At 34.7% G+C, this 21361-nt stretch overlaps 1 protein-coding gene and 1 long non-coding RNA gene across 3 annotated transcripts in view; one reads left to right on the top strand and one right to left on the bottom strand.

The window, feature by feature from the left end:
• LOC116166700 (protein O-mannosyl-transferase TMTC1-like) overlaps nucleotides 1-21361 on the top strand; it is a 435955-nt gene that overhangs the window by 193187 nt on the left and 221407 nt on the right. The gene's annotated exons all lie outside the window — the stretch shown is intronic.
• LOC116166710 overlaps nucleotides 1-21361 on the bottom strand; it is a 50359-nt gene that overhangs the window by 24965 nt on the left and 4033 nt on the right. Inside the window, exon 2 of the long non-coding RNA XR_004144392.1 lies at nucleotides 16776-16796. This is a non-coding gene — a long non-coding RNA (uncharacterized LOC116166710). The remainder of the gene's footprint in view (nucleotides 1-16775; nucleotides 16797-21361) is intronic.

Raw genomic sequence — 21361 nt, 5'->3', positions numbered from 1 at the left:
GTGAATTAAACGATTTCCGTTGAAAAAGATAATACACCGTCCATTAAATCGATTGTTGCAAAATCTAAACAAACGTTGGTAGGTGTAAAATCCAACTCCAGTAAAGCCTATTATAAAGAATATGAAAAGTTGTTTCCATGGATGAATAGGAAGTTACTTACGAATACAGTCTTAAATGCATCCATAATGCTGGCATATATGAAGGAAATGTCAAAGGTATTTAAATCTTCTATATTTTGGTGCATTCATTCAAAACTTAAAGCAATGCTGCGATTAAAAAGTGGAACAGATTTGGAAGCATACCCTAAATTACGCGCGTTTGTGAACGCTTCAACCAAAGGATAGGTACAAAAGCCAAAGAAATGTTCTGCATTTACAGAAAGCGACCTAAGAGGATTTTTTATTTCATCCAGATGACAGTTTCAAAAGTCAAAAGTCAAAAGTCTTGAAGTATCGTTACTTAGCAACTTTAAAGCACGTGTGTTTTAAAGGCCCTTTTTCGCACGCATTTGAGTGTTTAAAACGGAGATTGTGATTCAGGTATAATAAAAAATAGAATAAGAAACTTGTTTTAAGAGACGGGACGCCTCATTGCATTCGTTGCGCACATCTTATGAAACTTCTTTCTTAATGTACTATTATGTGATAATGTAATAATAACAATTGTCTTGGAGATTTTTCTTGGTAACTTTTATGAAGTAATACAGTAAATAAAAGAACCATTTCGCAAAGTGTATTCCGCGTAACCCTATAATTCGATGAAAATTGATCTGGTTACTTGAATCATAAAATAGTATATTTCAACCAAGCCTCATTAAAAGAAAATCATTTTTGCGGAAATGAACAATAAAAAACGAAAAACACAGTTTTCCGCGATTTTTTTCTGCAATTCTGACGTTATGTGAGAAAGTGACAGGAAAGTAGTGTTTCACGATCTACAACTTTTCCATTGAACACTTTTGTCTCTGATCTCAACTTTTGTCGGCAATTACCGTCATTCGATTTTCACCCCTTTTCACCTTCCCCAAAAACTTAGTCCCACTCCTCTGCTCGGGTATTTATTTTTATGTACATTGTTATGTGAGAAAGTGACAGGAAAGTAGTGTTTCACGATCTACAACTTTTCCATTGAACACTTTTGTCTCTGATCTCAACTTTTGTCGGCAATTACCGTCATTCGATTTTCACCCCTTTTCACCTTCCCCAAAAACTTAGTCCCACTCCTCTGCTCGGGTATTTATTTTTATGTACATTGTCGTTATGAAGAATACATCTTTCGACACTCCGATTGCTACGTTACTTTTTGTCGTCCCGAAGAATACATTCATGTTATTTTAATTACTTTTCAATCCTTCAGATTAATGTTGTTATACGAAGATATTTAGTTACTTGTGTATTATAAATTGTTGAATTTAACGTTACGTTTATGCTTTTATACGTTGTCGATTTGTACCGTCAGCTCGTGTAAAGTCAAAATTTTGCTTTTGCTCCTGAACGTAAATTGGATTATTGGTTTCCATTGAATGTTAATGACGGTTTTTTTATTCGATTTACCTGACGTGACAAACGTTAAATTTTTCTCGTACTTTTTATGCCGCGCTACTCTACCCCTCTTTTGTTTTTTGTTGTGTTCTATCTGATTGCAGATTAGTGGCAAAGAGCACCCTTCTGACTTCAGGCAGCCGTATCCAGAGTTCAAAGGTAAGGTTTTAATCTCGTCGTGCATCGAGTTGTACATAAAGGTTTTCGACACAGTGGAATTGTAACTAATAATTTTTTTAATGATCGTTTATAGAGTTTTAACTCCGTTATTCCTGCGGAAGTATATTTCGATAATTAACTTCTGAAGACGAGTTGGTTCCTTTTGGTAACGTCCTTTTGAATTTAAATTTTAATTTTGAGTAAGACTCATATTATTTCCAACTATTTCTAATCCTTGCAAACCATTTGATATTTTTTGTCTTGTTAGGGGAATTTTTCGAAAGAAAATAATTTCCCTTACGTGATGGTTTTGTCCGTCTGTCTGTTCGTATCTTCTCGTTTAACTCGAGAACGAAAAGAGACAGCGATGTCAAACCTTCGCCAATCGATTTCTATGAGTTCAAGGATCAGTGTTACTGAATATAAGCCGGATTAAAAGTCGCATTTCCGAATGCGGGGTGAGTGAAAAAAATTTTTTACTTAAAGATCAATGGAGTCGCTTATTTTTTTAAAACATTACACGTTGTTTTTTCCGGCTTGGGGCACTGGTGTCGAAGCTCGACCACAGTATAACTGAAAGTCTCTCTGGTTCGGCCATATAGACGTATAGGGGGGGTAGGGTTGGTAGGACTACGGTAGGACAGCTTTAGCTGAAACTCCGCCCACTTCAAAATAAAGACACAATAAAATCTGAAAGTAATAGTAGATAATGTATTAAGGGATAAAACAAGAGTATAATTCCCCTCGGGGAACGCAATACCCTCGCGACTATCCCGTGGTACATTCTACGTTTTATTTTTTATTGATAATAGTAGAATTGCTGTTGAAAAGTAAATTAATTTGCGAATAAAAATTTCACATCTGATTCGCGTTGTTGCATATGGGGTTGGCTGCGACTACCATGGTTACCTAGTTACGTATATAAACAACAAAAAATGCCGCGTCCGTCATTTTGAAAGCAATTTTTGTGTCGTTTGGCTTTGTTCAAGAACGGAAAATGTTGGAAGCACAGACTTGCTATAACTAGACTGCGCTTAACGTATCTAAGGTGTTGTCGACACAGTATGCAACACACAATGCACCGCGGGGCAAAAATCGCAGAGATGATGTGCAATATAATGAAATAAGCTGTTATTTTAGATGTTCCGTTCTTTAATTATTCTCGTGATTAGCTCGAATTAGTGAACAGATAAATTTCTGTTGAGAATAAACCAATAAACTTAGGTTAACTCGTGCGTATCAACATGTACTCTGTAGATAGAATTTTAAATAATATGCAGATTTCCAACGGATAAAAGTTTAAAGGGCCAATGGATCAGAGCCATTCGAAGAGAAAAATTTACTCCCACCATAGTGCATTTGCGGGGAATGAAGCCTATTTTAGACAGGTACCTACGAAGGTGTTAAACAATAACGCAATACCGGGCGTTTTCGACTTTCCCATTCACTTAAAATAACGTAGAACTATTATTCGACATCCTTTACCAGATAACGGCAGTACCTATTTGCCTATTAGGTATAGACGTAACTAAGTACTTACTGGTACTAAGTATATTTCAGGTTTTGTTACAAGAAAAATAGCTAAAAGTCTGTTAAATGTTCCATATGTGCAGATGCGATATTCGCATCAGAGAGTCATTCAAAGCTTTTAACTAGAAAAAAATCGTGGAGGATTGTTGCACGTATCAAGCGATGAATTAAAAATTTGCCAAATTGCTGAAAATGTGTTCAGGTTTTTCATTCAATCCACACCACACCGCGTTGTAAACAAAATGGTTATCAGCAGTCTAAGAAAAATAAATAACAGTTACAGCCCATTTGGGTTTTTGGATAGGCATTATATTGAATCAAAATCCGCTAAATAATCATATCTTACTACTTACATCTTTAGTTTTAAGAGTATATTTTCCCATGCGTGTTCACCACCAAAATACACATATAAATCGAATTAGGACCAGAGTAAGGCAGTTATATACCAATTTAGTACAAATAAAATACCAATAAATTCGATTAAAACAGTTAACAGTTATATGTTATCTTTTTTTGCTACTAAAATAAAATTTAGAATAAACATATGCTAAAGCAAGCTGCAGAACGTACGTCTGCCCCGCGATGAACAGTTGGTTGCCTATCCTATCTTGACAACAGGCGTTTATAGTAAAATCTACGTTACGCGCGGTCTAGTTATAACAAGTCTCTGGTTGGAAGGGAATGAAGATGATGATGTTCCCATGGGGGGAATGAAGACGCTCTTAAGGAGTTAGTGCCGGCGACTTCAAAAACATTATATGAAAACGAATACTCCAAGTTTTGTAAATTGTGATCGGAAAAATCCTTGAAGATTGTGAACGAAAACATTCTTTTGGCGTATTTTAGTGAATTATCTAAGCAGGGAAAACCGTCTTGCTTGTGGACCTACTACTCCATGCTTAGATACATGCTGCGTGTGCGAGAGAACCTAGATATTTCAAGGTATTATTTATACACATTATTAGTCGAATTTGAACAATACTAAGACGTTCTTTTGGATTATAGTTATGGGCAATTGAAAACGTTTTTAAAAATAAGAATCAGGAATGTTACCACAAGAAGTCTAAGATTCGCCATTCACTGTCTGAGGGAAATCTGAAAAGTACCTACATGTATTTCAAAATATTGTTTTACACACAATTGAAGAAATATAACATGGTTACCACCTATGAAATGTCATTCTCGTTCCTTCTGTAGGTTTTGACTTATATTACACGATTGACAGCTAACCATTGTATTTGACTTTACTGTAAATGTCAATTAATTGTCAAAGTAGTCCTATTGTTCTGACAGGGAATTAGATTTTATAACTCCTGTTGTTATGACAGCGGGAATTATGGATCTGTTTATGTGGCTATAGACTAGTATTTTAACCACCATGTAAATTATCAATAAAAAATAAAATTTGTAAGTCTGTGTAAAAAGACAAAGTACCCAATCAAATCGTTTGCAGTTTATTTAAAATTAAGAACGTATTTAATCATTCATTGTTTCAGAAATAATGTAAACTGTAGAATCGTGCACGTTATAAATGTACACGCGACAATAAATATTTTTGCCGAAACAGTTTGGATCACGTTTTGTAATAAACATCAAAACATGCCATATTTTCATTATCTATCTGAATTAATAATTCTTTTCGTGACGTTTTATTGGACAACTTCAAAATAATCAATACTTAATTTGAGAGATAAACTCCATTTGTGCGTTGCTTTTCGTAATTAAAATAGCGAGACACTGCATTTCGAAACGAGGAAAAATGTAAAGTAAGGTAATTGAAAACTACAGTTGAAATGAATGTAATTCATGAAAGAAAATTCGGAAGTGCGGCAATATCGATTCAGCTACTTGGCTCAATTAAAAAACCGGCGAGTGTATATTGGGTCCATGATACTGAAAGTTATTTTCCTGTGATAGCCTTATAAAAATCAACTTCACAGAAAGAAATCGGCCGAAAAATTGGCTGCATAAATTTAGAGATTAATTGTTTAGGTCAAAGGGACGGCTGTATAAATCAATAAATAGCAGTATTTAAAAATTATTAGGGCGTGCTAAGTGAACTTGGAAAAAGTTGAGATCTTCTCGATTACATTTTCAATAGAAAAAAGGAAAAGGAACGAACTTCAATTACTATATTATTTATTTAAAATTGATTAAAATGGTCACAGAAGTGGAAGTTCTTTTACAAAGAGTGCCGTGTATTTTAATAGCACAAAGCAGCACATTATGAAAATTTCGTTTCGTCTCGACCCAAGCTTATCTGTTTCGGGCATGCAAGTTATTCCTCATTTGATTTTTGGTCGTGTTTTACACTTCGATTCGTTCAATTTTTCCAGTTTGTGAACATTTATAGAACTGGCAGATCCTTTCCATTATATTTAATGTCATACGGCGCATTCATGACATAACAGCTGTCATTTCACCTTGATGAAAAATGCCGACACCAAAAATTCAAGCTAGGGAAATGCATATGAATTCAATTCTATTTATTCCTATTGCTAAAGGGTCGATATAATTAAAACAACGTGGCGTCCTCTCTTGCATCTAGAGGTTTATTTTCATTTCAATTCCTTAACATTTTATTGTGATATGGATAAAGTGAGATTCCCATTAGGGATTCTTTGTGTTCGAAATAATCTTCTTGATAAAATCATTCGAAGTGTAAGATGAAACCGCTGAAAAGACCCCCTTTACGATTATTATTGAAAATATAGACATCATATTTTTGATCGTCGCGAAAAAGTACTTAAGACATAAAAACTTTAAGAACTTGTGGATGGGAACTGTGCTATAAATTTTTACTTGGCAAGTAATTTAGTTGATGCATCCACGTTACCACATTCGTCAATTGTTCACTAACTTTAGCGTATTAAGTCATAAAAGTTATAAAACCGCAAAACAAGACGCTAATTACTATACAAGAATGAATGGATTTTATGTACGAAATAGCCACTCGTAATATCGAAATTATATGCACACACACGGTACACTTATGTAAGCGTGTTAGGTAGTAAACGACATGGCAGTTATTAATAAATCAATTATTCAATCTCAATGACAATAGATTTCTCGTATGTTTTTGTCAACTTTTTTGCTGATGAGAGCCCATAATTGGGCGAATGAAATACTCAATAGAAAAGCAATTAGTGACATCTTATTGAAGATCATTTACATTTCATGGCAAATGGACAACATAGAAGATTTTCCCACAAGACCTATCCATATAAAGGACTCTCTACCCTTTTAAATTCAAGCAAAATCAGGTAGAGTACACTGCGGCTCCGTACACTACGACACCGAAATGTCCCAATTCTGAGATATCTAAAATTCCGGGACGAAGAAAAACTTTTTAGCAGCTTGATTGGAAGTTTACGAGCGGTAAAAGATACGAAAAGGAACATTTTCGAGTCGGAAAACCGATTTTCAAATAACAAAAGCGGAATTAAATAATTGACATTAAACGCATTGTGATAAATAAAAAATCAACTGTACTATAGAAGCGATCTGTTTCCATATTTCTAAAGGAAGCAGCATTTTCCAAGGGGAGATCAGAACACTGTTACCAGCAGAGAACATTACGCCCGCCAATAACTGTAAGTCACTTTAATTTTTTTTATTTGTATAATGATCGGTTATTTTTAGGAATTTGCATATTAAATTTATTTCAAGTAATTATGATATTCCTGAAGAAATCGACCCGTGAGAATTACTTGCACGAAACAATGTTCTATTGCATTTATTGTAAACAAGCAGATCCAAACAAAACAGTGATTGAAAACCTGTCATTTGTGATGCAATTTCAATTCAAAATAGTCGGCATGTTTCGTACTAATTAGAGTGTGGTAATAATGCCCAGTATGAAATGAACGTAGCTTTTCCTATGACAATCCAATCCAGTAAAAATGCAATTTCATTGTGCACACCTCGAGTTGTATGCTCTTGAAACCATTTTAAAATAATTATTATTACGACTAGCGTCGACTACATCATTAAAGTAGAAATGAAAATTGAAAACGAAGTTGATTCGCCAGGTAACTAGAAATTTATGGAATCATTATCCTCTTTACAGCCTAAAATGTGTTCGCACAAAGCTGTTCATATGAAACGTGCGGCTTTACTCGCCTACATTAAAGTACTTTTTTTACTCGTCATGCTGCAGAGGGAAACGAATTCCGCTCGACTGTGGAAGTTTAATTTTATACAGTTGTGTCAATGTAAGTCTCCGAAATAAAAATAATTTCAAATGTGGTTCAACTGTGAATGCCTACATTTAATTAAACGTTTTATTAACGTTATACGAATTTAATATGATGAAAGAAGCTGCTTTAGAGAAGCTTTGTTATATTACGAAAAAAATTCTTAACGAAATCGTTTGATTACAAAGGAGTAGAATAACCTTTCATTTCTCAACTTTGCTTTCGTAAGATTTTTCCTGGTATTTTCGGTATTTAATAATGGGAGGTGACAGTTTCGGTTCTTTTTTTGCGTATACAGTGAATTAGGACAGATATAAATTCTTTTCAAAAGGAATCTTGGAATAAACTAATTAATAATAGATCTAAAAGTTTCAGTACTTTAAGTATAGGGTATAGGTATGTCAATCGGAGGCAACCAAACTTAAATGAAAGTTTTCCTTATTAATAGGGAAGAAGCTATTTAGGGGTGCGACTGGCTTCATGTCCTCTGTGTTCGAACGTGAAAGATTAATTCCTATGGAAAATTATACGTTTAACTACTACGTGGACTAAAATGAAAACGATGAAGTTCCTAAATGTACACTTACATATTTTACTTGTTTCCGTTTCGGATTTTCACAAATAACTTCAAAATCGTTTTCTTGGCGTTAAGCGAAAGTTCACTTCATTCTCGTATCCCATTATACTGGTACCATTGAAACTTCACACAGTGGTACCTATAAGAGTCAATTTTAATCTCCGTGAAGTTACCTTGTTTTGCATTATATATTAAGGCCCAGTTGTATAATGTCAGTTTATAGTCAAATTGTGGGTTAAAGAATTTGATGGGCTAATATTTCAAAAGTTGACCAATGGTGTTTCTAAAATCTGTCAGTTAAACCAATCTGAAGCTTAAACTGACATTGTACACCCGAGCCTTTGTGATTTTAGCGAAGTTGGGTAGCATATTATTATCATGGAAGCTTTCACGGAGGTACGTATGACTACATCAGAATGTTTTGTTCGACAACATCAGTGAAATATTTCCCAAGAAACGTGTTCCTCAGTTGCATATTCTCTTCCCGAGGGAGAGCACTATGGAAAGTTTAACTTTAATTCGACAGTAAGGGAGGATCTATTTGAAACCTTTTTGAATTAACTATACACGAGCAAGAACCATGAGTCTCTCTTAACAGCTTAGGAATATAATTGCTCTTCTAAAAAACACTATTTAAAAACCAATTACGAATTCTTGCCAGAACAGCTTCCTTTATGCCTAATGTACAATGCAAAAAGTCATCTTAATTTGCTGTAGGTGCGAACACTAAATTGTTGGGAAATTTTCGTTGACCTCTTACAAATTCAATGTAAACGATTATTAATTCCGGTCAATCTTTTATTGGTACGCCATTGAAAATTGCTTTGTTATAGATTCCTTCTATTGTTTGTGCATCTTTCTCTTAACACAGGACTTAACGCATTTTCCCTCTGCGATCTTGACACACTTTCCATCAAGCAATTGTTTCCCTTAGAACAGTAACTTTCTCGACAACGGCAATGTGTCGTTGAAAACGTCGCATCGCTCTGGTTAGATCCTCTAAATTAAGTAGCGTGGGGCGCGGTCAGTACTTCAATGAGTGACCGCTTGGGAACACCTCTCTTTAATTTTTGCTCATGTTTGTCTATTGATGTTGTTTATTTTTTTATTTTAATGTCACAGCGCATACAATAATTAATAATTGTAATTCCTAATTAGAATTAATTTAGATTTGGCGAAAAAATGTTAGTTTTTTAATTTTGACATTTTTTCTCCTCAGTTTTTTTGTAATAAAACCTGATGCAATTTTTATATAGGTTGTACACAGAAAAATAAGGTCTTTCGATTACCCTAATAAAAATTTTAGGTTGCTTTAAAAAAAAGATTTCGATGCCGTTGCGGCATTCAAACATTTTTTGCAAAAATCCGACCCGTTATTTTCCATTTCAGTATGTCTAATATACATATCCAAAATTTGAACCGAATCCGCCGAGCCGTTACCTCGGAAAATTGCCAACAGTACGTACATACAGACGGAAATAGCTATTTATATATCAAGTACATAAACTGGGTCTTTATGGACGAGCCAAATCAACCCTTAAAAATGAAAATTTAATGGAATTCAATAAACGATAAAATCTATATATCACTGACAACAGATGTCAAGCATTTGTCAAATATTTCTAAAATACTTGAATTTACCTTGGATTGACCGAGGCCTACGATACTTACAGGCCGGAGCGCTCGAAAAAGTCACGTGACGTTAGGAGTCATATGAAATACATTGCGGTTTATGGAAAATCCGTGCGCGGCTCTACTATTTATTTTTTTACTCCGGGTCCGTTCAACATAGAGCCACGAAATTTCAATGAGAGCTTCTCAATAGTGCACACAATCAAATTATGGTGTTCGTTAATTTTTAATAACACTAAAAATAATTAATTTTTAGGTTTAAAGTATCTTTACATCATCATATTTCTTTTTCTAGGAACTATATCGTTATAATCCTTTCGATGTCTTAAACTAGAATGATATGCGCCTCCAATTATGCGTATATAATGCCTGATCTGGTATTAGTATAGTTTTAACAGGCCCTACAAAATCGCGCATTTATTATCCGTGCAGAGAAAAATTCACCATGCGAGAAACTTTTTTGTTATTGCTATAATTGTAACACATATATCGAATGAATTGTGGTTAAAGGACATAAAAATGTTCTTCAGAAGGAAATTTTAAGAAATGGTCTCTTGTTTCCTTTTTTCAGCAGCTGAAGTAAATAGCGCGATTTCAAGAATAAGTGAACGAGCAAAGGAATTATGTTTCAAATAATTGTTAGTAATCGATTTTCAAATTGTGTTTATGAGATTCAAATTTACATTAAACTTATAAAAAGTATGGAGTATATCTTATATCTTCGTTAATATGAATTTTGCAGTACATAAAGTATTTTAGTTATAGTACTCGTGTGAAAGTGAAATGGGAAATTTATCTTGTCCGCCTATGAGACCTGGTAAGTATCGTAGGCTTTCCTTTTCATTCTATGAATAAATAAAAATAACCTTTTAAATAAGGAAGTTTTAAAAAATAACTTTTTCTATCCAACTTACAGCAGTTTTAGTGAAAAGTACAGCTTGTAAGGAATAGGCAGTGCCGGACTGGCCCAGGCCGCTAGATTAGATTTCAATAAACACTACAAATATAAAATTAATAATATATTTTAAGAATATAGACACAGTCATATTTTAAAATCCAACAATCAACTCTTAATTTAATATAAAACTGCCATTTGACTGACATCAGTTTTTTCAATTTTTTGTTGTCCTAGTCTTATCCCTTAAATTGTTATGCTTACATTTTGAATAATTATTTAGTAGGATGTTGGCAAATGTTTGCAAACTTTTTGAAATGTAGTATTTAAAACTATTCTGATATTGGTCGCAAATTTCATCATCTACTTCTAAATTCTTCAAAAATATTTTTATTAATAATAATTTTTGGTTACCGCATGACAAAAAATCTTTTTCGTATCTTACAGAAATAAGTTGTTTAAAAATATTATAGTCTATTATTAAAAAATTCAGGAAACTATCAGTGGGATATCTCAAACCACCTCTATCTAAACATCTTATGTATTCTAATTTCGTTGTTTTACTGGAATCATCAATTTCCAGTGGTGTTTCAGTAGCAAATTTACTTTGACACCTAGAACAGGTGCAATATCTTCCAAACAGTTTTTGTATGATATATCCTCCAATAAATATGAGTAACTTGACATCGATTTCAGAAGTAACTATTTTGTCGAGTTCTAAATCTTAGAATATTTCAATACTTATATTTAACATCGCCTCATCTTCTGCTAAATTACACGACGAAACAAAATCTTTGATGCAAGTTTCTCGCATGGTGAATTTTTCTCTGCACGGATAATAAATGCGCGATTTTGTAGGGCCTGTTAAAACTATACTAGTACCAGATCAGGCATTATATACGCATAATTGGAGGCGCATATCATTCTAGTTTAAGACATCGAAAGGATTATAACGATATAGTTCCTAGAAAAAGAAATATGATGATGTAAAGATAGAAAAACGCGGATTTAAATAACATCGTTTTATCTCTAATACTTTAAACCTAAAAATTAATTATTTTTAGTGTTATTAAAAATGAACGAACACCATAATTTGATTGTGTGTACTATTGAGAAGCTCTCATTGAAATTTCGTGGCACTATTTTGAACGGATCCGGAGTAAAAAAATAAATAGTGGATCCGCGCACGGATTTTCCATAAGCCGTAATGTATTTCATTACTTTATGGGGATCACGTCTCACTACTACAAAGGGAAGAGAAATGTCCAAAGCACTACAAGAGAAAAAGTATTCATTCCTATCCACCGGCACCCCAACCTACTGGCCGTCAGATCCTAAGAAAATACCAGATATTATGTTGGATTTCTTTGTCACAAATTTCCAGCTCATATATGGATATAGAATCGAATTACGACCTGTCATCGGATCACACGCCTGTAATCGCAACAATTGCCACAACGGTAATAAATGTTAAAAAAATACCCAGACTGCACAACTCAAGAACCGACTGGGAAGCCTATAAAAACAAAATTAATGCAACTGTAAACCTAAAAGTGTCACTCAAGAATCCTCCAGAGCTAGAAGAAGCTACAAATACGCTAATTTCACTACTTCAAGAAGCAGCAAGTCATGCTACACCAAAATTGAAAACCCAAGGAAGATCTCTCAACATTTCATTCGAAATCAAAAAACTGATTAGAGAGAAAAGGAAAGCCAGAGCAAGATGGCATCGGTATCATTCACCAGCAGACAAAACTACATTCAATCAACTGAACAACAAACTCAAAGCTAAAATAAAAGAAACGCAAAACAAGTCATTCCAAGATTATATCGCTAATCTTAACCGTTATGACAATTCAATATGGAAACCTATAAAAGCTTCCACAAAACCAATACAAAGAAACTATCCAATCCGAAAAGATACCCCCATTCCTGGTGACTGGGCTAGAAGTAGTAAGGACAAGGCCGATCTGTTTGCACAACACCTGGCTGAAGTATTTAGCCTTGAAGATGCTGTACCAACACAAGAAATGATTGCCAATTTACAAAGTCTTGTGGAAAATACCGGTCACATAAAACTAATAACTCCCCACGAAATAAAAAAAGCAATCGCTCTTCTAAATACCAGAAAATCACCTGGGCCTGATCACATCACACCCAAAATGCTAAAAGAAATCCCTAGAAAAGGAATTGTACTCCTAACATATATATTTAATGGAATCCTCCGTTTGCACTATTGGCCCCTTCAGCTTAATGCTGCTGAAGTAATTCTAATAGCCAAACCTGGTAAAAATCCACATCAAGTCTCCTCCTACAGACCAATAAGTCTGTTATCTACTATCTCCAAGCTCCTAGAAAAACTCATACTCCATCGAATTAGTCCCCTCCTAAATGTTATCCCAGATCATCAGTTTGGATTTCGACAATCTCATTCGACAGTTCAACAGTGCCATCGCGTCGTACAAACAATAAACACATCCCTGGAAAACAAAAAATATTGCACATCTGTACTTCTTGATATAAGCCAGGCGTTTGATAAGGTGTGGCACACTGGTCTTCTCTACAAAGTTAAGCAAATCCTCCCATCCTACTTTCTACTCCTTAAATCTTACTTGACTGATCGACAATTCCGGACTAAAGTAAATGGAGAATACTCGAACACTTATCCAATCCAGGCTGGGGTACCGCAGGGCAGTGTGTACTGTGGTGGGCCCTTTGCTTTATCTACTACACACATCTGATATACCTACTACACCCAATACTACAATCGGTACTTTCGCGGATGACACAATCATTCTTGCAAGTCATGAAGATCCAACAATAGCATCTTCTTATGTGCAAAGTCAGCTAAACCTTATACAAGATTGGACTAACAAATGGAACATCAAAATTAATGAAAGTAAGTCAACTCAGGTAACGTTTACACTTAAAAAGGGCCGCTGTCCACCAGTTACTGTCAACAATTCAATTATACCTGTATCTCCATCAGCACGTTACCTAGGTCTACACCTCGACGAAAAACTTACCTGGAAGATACACATCTTAAAAAAGAAAAAACAAATCGACCTACGACTCAATGATCTAAACTGGTTGTTAGGAAGGATATCCCGATTGTCCCTAGAAAACAAAATCTTGGTTTACAAGACAATAATAAGACGTATTTGGACTTATGGTATAGAGTTATGGGGATGTGCCAGCAAATCAAATACTGCAATTATTCAACGCTCTCAATCCAAAATTCTTCGAGCTATTACTGACGCACCTTGGTACGTAACCAACAAAATGTTACACGACGATCTCTTTATCCCTTTCGTTTCGACTATCATACAAGAGCGTAGTGCAAGTCATCATACCCGGCTAGAAGCACATGCCAACCCACTAACACAACCACTTTTACTACAACACGACTCCAGGAGACTACAACGACGTTGGCCAATTGATCTCAAATAAGAAGTAGGTGAACTCCTCGCTGGAAGAGTTCCCATCCCGCCATCCAGGACTGTCTAGCTTTAAGGTCCCATGTTATCATATTAGCCCATAGAATGTCAATTCTGATTGCTAATAAAAATATATATTAAAAAAAAAAATATGACTCCTAACGTCACGTGACTTTTTCGAGCGCTCCGGCCTTAGACCATATAGTACATGGACTGCTATTCGCCCTATGCTTTCAATACAAAATGGATGGTCACGGATAGAGGGCACTGTAGTCGTGGGTATGTGAATCTCAGGGTAAACTAAAGTCGTGTAAACACCACTAGGATCGCTTAAAGATCAACTTTATAGTAACCGCGTAGTACGGGAAGCTTTAAATACTCTTGATTATCTTCTATACGTCCACAAATAAGAATAAGTTTGCTTTTTTTGGGATATCTAGGCGATTAATTTATTGACGTTTGTAAATTTATAGGTTGACAATCTCAAATCGTGCCTAATCGGACAACTTCGGACAGACTCGTTTACCCTGAAACTCACATACCCAGGCGATGTCCTTGACTATATTTTAGTTACAATTAGCAGTCCATGTACTATATGGTCTAAGGCTCCGGCCTGTAAGTATCGTAGGCCTCGGATTGACACCTAAGTACGACTGTCACATTGACAGACTGTCGCGCCGTTTTACTTTATCATTATGGACTAGGCCATAATGATAATATTGCAAATTATGGCCACTAATTGCGACTGTAATCACCGCATTATCAAGCAGTCGTACATAAAAATGTTTATTATTTGAAAATTGCTTAAAATGATGTAAAACGTCGACATTTGATGAAATTTTGACGGTGATCGCAATAGCTACCTTAGTTCATAGTTCAATACCGGGTGATCGGAAAGTAGTGCGGACAGTTTGAATTTCCCACAAAACATTTATAAAGTTGGTAACATACCAAATGTCATTTATTTAAAAGCAGTGGTGGATCAATTTAATGGATCACTAAACAATAATCACAATTAATTAATTAAAAAAAATTAATTTATCAAGCTTAGTTGAACGCTCGGGTTCATGTATTCAAATATCTATTCCAACGTTTCCCGAGCAATAGTCATGCTCATTAAACCATCACCGTAAGGTTCATTTTATTTGCCTACATACAATAAGACGTATCCACGTCTTCTCATAAATTAACGTCATCAACACTGGATGAAAACATTGTGCCACATATTATTCGATAAGTCTGTAAAAATAACAAATAGGGATGTTATCGTTCACATTGTTATACCCACCAACTTCATTAGAGAATTTTCGGAAACCATTTCTTGAGGCTACGTTTTTTTACACCTTCGACATAATGGTAAGTAGCACATTTATCGTTGAATTGCAGTAAGCATAACTGAGTCGAATATGAGCATCTTTTAAACATGTACGTGTACGCCTTTCAATTGTGCATCAAAAGACATCCCCTTTAAAGCCTTTATGCCTAAAAAGTAAGGTTACATGATCCTTATAAAGTATGTTCTCTTAATTTACGTACCTTTACGAAATGATGCACGTTGCGAAGACCTTTTTAAAAAGAGCTGTTTGCTTTGAAACGCTTGGATCACAGTACGAAGATTAGAAAATAAAATTCACATAAAACACTACGCCAATGGATGGCAATTAATGCATAAATAAACCAACTTCTAAACATGTTTGCCAATTCCTTAAGTAAAAAACACTAAAAATTTAAAGCGCCAAATTTAAATTGTCTGCAGTTTTTTTCGATCACCCGGTATTTCGTTGTATTGGTTTATTAAAACAGTTTTTAATTCTTAGACCTTCTAGTGATTTACTTCTTTCTATTGACAGGTTGACACCGTACCCGTTATGGAAGCATCTTTCCCTGGTGGTAGGTGTCTTATCAGGAAAGCACTGCAAATAGGTAATGTTCCAAGTTCAACATTTGACATCTGTTTGGCATCTATCACAAGACCCACTCTTAAGCAATATAAAGTAGGATTAAGATTACTGTAGAATTTTTGTAAGGAAAACCAAACTAATGTATTTTTAGCATCTATACCCGAAGTTTCAAATTTTTTGGTTTTTTTATATAATAAAAAAAATCCTTAAATTCTTATCGTTTTGCATTAACACGTCAGATTTTGGATTTCCACATAGTAGAGTATAGTAGAATTAAGAGATTTTTCAAGAGAGTTGGGACCACTTAAACCAAAATTATATCCATACGTGTGATGCTTCTTTTGTTCTTGCTTTCACAAGGACTCTATTAAGTGATGTCCCTTGGAATACCTTAGCTTGCAGTTTTGATGGATTTGGCCACTGGAGAAAGAGTTGAAACGGCATTATAGAAGTTGCAAATATTTCAAGTTCTGAGGGGTGCATTCAAATTAAAAATGAACAAAGAATTAAAACTTCGGGCATAAATCGACTACAACCTCTTCCTGGTCTTACCTTTCTTTGTCGATGCTGATTTATGTGTTGCTAAAATACTTTTGTGTTATTTGGATATGACTAAAGATTTAATAAGCTTCTCTAATGCGGATTTATGTAAGAAGCTTTTCATTACTTTTTAAAAAGCCAATTCATAATGCGCCTTTTAACAAAGTTCCCATCCACGACGTACGTGGATTAGTAGTGCACCTCAGTGGGGTTGCACGACATTCAACCATACTCGTCCTTCTCGGACTATTATTCGCATAATGTATCTACTACCTATGTGGTTCATTATAGGGTTTCAACAGCGATGTGATATACCTTGCTTTCATAACACCGCACAGTACTTACACTATTAAAAGCATAACTCACCCTCCTAGTGCTCATTCAGTCCTGAAACAGAAAAAAATAATTTATTAATATTAAAAAAAAGGCATTAAAGTTGCAATTGGGGAAATACACATTAATTTCATATATGTAGGCGCTTTGACTAATGGTACCTGTTTATTGCTGTAAATACATCCCATTATCGGTAGACGAGCCGATCAGATAATAGGAATGGTTGAATGGTATTATTGACGACGCCTTTAACCCTATCTGTATGTAGACTAATAGATCATTTAAATGTATCTATGTACACGCCTCTGCAGTCAAACGATAATTCGTCGTGCATGAGTTCCCGTATCTATAGCAAAATAATGGATGTTGAAACGAACGCCGATAATACGCATCTAGGTATTTTACGTGATTATAAATTTATCGTGAATGCCGGGCAAGCATCCGGTTTTACTGATTGCCAGCGGAAGTAAAGTCCCGAGGTGCAACGAGGCGAACTTCATAATTTAGTTATACAGTGGATCAATTCTTACCCGGAATCCTACTCCTGCTATTGAGGGGGAAGTAGAAAAGGCAGAGCACTGTTTTTGGTAATCACGGCTAATTCCTAATCATATATTCTGAAAGATCGTGAGTTTAACGGTTATATTTGCTAATGACTTTCATTAGTTTGGTTTAATTAATAGGTGAATAATGGAAGCTGGTTGAAAAGCGTTTCGTTTAAACGTAACTGGCAGCCACTGCGATTCACGATGAATGGCGTTATTAAACAAAATATTAATTTCATTATTAAATTCCCAATATTTCAAATAAGCGTGATCAATTTCACGTTAACTCAAATTTTGTAGCTATAAATATTACAAATATAACCCGGCAATTTATTACACAAATTTATAGAAGGATTATTTATAATCGGGGCTTTCGAAGAAAAATGTATTATTTGAAATTTAAGAAACCAACTGCCTGCAATGGCTATAAATTTGTTATGATAACGTTATTGCGTGTAATAACAGAAATTATGGGACGACTCGCCGATTAGTAATACCAGAGTATACTTACTCTGCATATCACAAACTAAAATATCTGTATAATACGAGTATCAAAGCCTGACGGTCGGTATCTTCTATTCTATTTACGTATGCCGATTTTTGTCGAAAAGATATTTCGTAAACAAATAACACCACAAAATGTCAGAGAAGTATTTCAACAATTTTGTGTACTCTATTATTTAAATTTTAAATTGTTTATCTTTTGCTTGTTGAAGGAAATGCATTATAGAAATTGATGCAGGCGTTGTAACATAATTTTTCGGTAGTTATCAACCTAGGAGGAATGAGAAGGATAACTATACAAAGAGTCATAATTCACGGTAAATAAGCTTTTACGTTGAAACATAAATACACACATTTCATAAATATATAGTCCTGCAGATGTTTGATTACGTTTAAGGTATACGCAAACCTACGCGGTCGCGGTCGCGGTAGCGGACGCGGTGGCGGTAGCGGTAGCGGTGGCGAACGGGAGGCCGCACACTAGGGGCCGCTCTCATCTTCGGCATTATTTCAACCTAGAGAAACTAGACCTTCCTGCAGTTTACACATCAATATGTATAAGTATTGTTCAAATTAGACAATTTAAATTTATTTCTAATTCATAAGTAAATGACCCAATTACATTAAAAGATCCTAAACAAGAAATACTTATTTGTCAAAAATTAATGTACAAAGGAAAGTGTACATAGCATTCATTTAACATTTCGAATTGATTTTCAATTGAAGATTGAATGGCCATTCGGTATTTTTCTTTCGTGATAGAAGTCAAGGAATTTTGGAAGATTGTAGGAGAGATTAGCAATAAAAATTCACCTAAAAGACTTAAAGTTGTGATATATTGAGCTAGCCGTTGGAAAAGGAAGAGTTTATTTAATTAACAAAGCCGCAGGTTTACTTAGAAATTCTAAATTTTAAGTTCATGAGGGAAATAATTCAACCTCTTTTGCATGAAATAGGAAAGCTTATTTCATGGTCCTTTATATTCTAAATAACTTGTGATTTTAAATTTGTTCCCAAATAACTACACCGAATCTCGGTCTACGTTCAAGGTAATCAAATTCAAACGTTGACTCTAAATAAGTTAAAAATGAGGAAAATTGAGTACCCAGATAATTTATGCATGTTCAGACTGCAGAATGTCTTCAATTGTTCCTTTGAAAGCGTAGTTGATGATTAGGGAATGCAATCCCGCAGCAAAATCTCAATCCCGGTATTTCCGGGATCGTTAGATGTTAATCCCGCGGGATCCCGGTATTTGCGGGATCCCGCAAAATTTTAAATAAATTGCCAAATAAGCAATTTTGTGCGGTTAACTTCTGTATTAAAATAAATCGGTAATTATCACAATATTTCACAAAGAAGTACCTTCAGCCTAACTTAAAACCAGGCTTAAAACCAAAAAAAAACCTCACCTGTAAAGCACAAAAAGTAAACTTCTAAAGTGCCTCAAAAAGCATAGTACATTTTTAACGAAAAAAGTTTAACAATTATCTTAAAAATAATTTCATTTCATTAACAAAGTAAACAGACTCGTCCCCTTGGTCGACAAATTGCTCAGTCCCGCAAATCCCGCGGGATCCCGCTCCTTTTATGTACGGAATTAATCTCGCAAAAATGCTGCGGGATCCCGGTATTTCGGGATCCCGCGATCCCGGTATTGCATTCCCTATTGATGATACTATCCTAGCTAATATCGTCAATGTGGGACGATTGTAGAACGGCAAGCAAATCTTGTGTTATCACAGATGACAAATCACTTTTTTCGCGATCTTCAGTCAATACCATAAATTCCCTTCGTAGTTCATCATATTTAGCTTTCATTTCGTTTTTTACAGTATAAATTTTATCCTCGATTTTATCTTGGACACTGTATCTCCACTCTTGAATCATACCTCTTATTTCTTGTGTGACCCACTTTGATTTTGACTTATATTTTAACTTCCATGTCCTATTGACCAAGTTTCATTTCAAATTGACCAGCTTACATTTCTTGCATTAATTGAAGGTTCTATTTTTCCACACGTAAATCTGGTCACAGCTGACATAAACTTTCACTAATTGTTCACTTAAAAGCAACCCCACACCTGACACTAGTGTAACATAAATTTAATTACTTGCTTTATTTATTTATTAATTAATAAACAATAAATTTATAACAGTCTTGAAATGCTCCCGAGTCTTCTCGAATGTTCTAGAACAAAACACGTCAAATTTCCCTGAGCGATTGCGTCTTCGTTCTTTATCCCCGATGACTAATCTTTCATGGCACCTCGATGTTTATCGGGATTTCTGGAGCATTCGCTACAATATTGTTAAACATAGTGCATTCAAATTTTTTTGAAAAAAGTGGGAATTGCTACTGGAACGGAAATTAGCAGCAGATCGAGTATCGCCACTCTGGCGTAAAGCCGTAGCCGTTTTGATTGCATCTTTATTATATATTTATATATAAAAAATTGAAAAAAAGATAAGATTAAAAAATGTGCATATTTTAAGCGAAAAAGCAATTGACAGCCACTAAGGATTTTACCGGAAATTGGACACACGAGTTGGGGTAATAGCTATAACTGCGGAAAAGTAAAAAATAAAGAAGATAATCAAGAGTGACGTGATCATAGGAAATTTAATTTTTAAATTTATGTGTTAGAGAAATTCAGTAATGAAAGAATGGAATGAAACGAGGCCATTAATAAAGTGTTAGGAGTAAATAGCAATAAAGTAAAAACTTGCAAAAATGCGAGGCACAATATTTCCTCGCCAGTAATGTGCCATTTTTCTGACTCTTATGTAAATATCTAGATATTATTCCAGTTTTCCATCTGCAGCAATTTTTGACATTTTTCACGAAATCCGTTAATACCTACTATGTATGGTTTAGGTTCAATATTAATTTTCCGATTAGTTCAAAAAGCAAATGTATTCTTTGGCGATAACTGCAGCATGGGATCATTAGAGATCGTGGAAACTGTCACTACAGTTGACCGTTGCCACCTTTTGAGAACAAAGGTTGAAATGAATGTAAATAAACTTTCGGAGAATACACTAACTTACCTTCTTTTAATCTACATTTGCGTGTTAGCCTGTCATAAGGAAGCGAAGGTACCCCAAACAAACCTATACAAAGATAATTTCTATTGTAGTTGAATATAATGAATTGTGAACTTACAGTTGTTTTTAATCACCGTTCAAAACTTGTAATGATGTTAAAATAATGCACCCAGTTTACAATGTCATTAAAATTACTTCTTATTTTCTCAACATAATTCCTTATTTAGCGTAATAAGCTTCTTAACGACTCAATCAAATTCCCAAACAAAAAAAGCATTTTACATACCTACTCCGGAGAGGATTAAACGGTAGGGAAGGAACAGGAAATTTATTTTACTAGAAGTGCATTTTGTGTAATTATTTTCCCGTGACAACGTTTATGGAGACAATACATTTTAGAATATTTCTCACTTTAGTTAGCGTAAGGTAGTGAATAAAATAGTTCGTGCAAAAATTACTGATAACACTGCAGGCATCTATCGTCACGAAACACTTTAATATATTTCACCGGCCCATTTTATG

This window comes from Photinus pyralis, unplaced genomic scaffold (genome assembly GCF_008802855.1).
Source record: "Photinus pyralis isolate 1611_PpyrPB1 unplaced genomic scaffold, Ppyr1.3 Ppyr1.4_LG3b, whole genome shotgun sequence".
NCBI lineage: Eukaryota > Metazoa > Arthropoda > Insecta > Coleoptera > Lampyridae > Photinus > Photinus pyralis.
The sequence above is the reverse complement of the archived record's forward strand: the minus strand, read 5'-3'. Positions and strand labels throughout refer to the sequence as shown.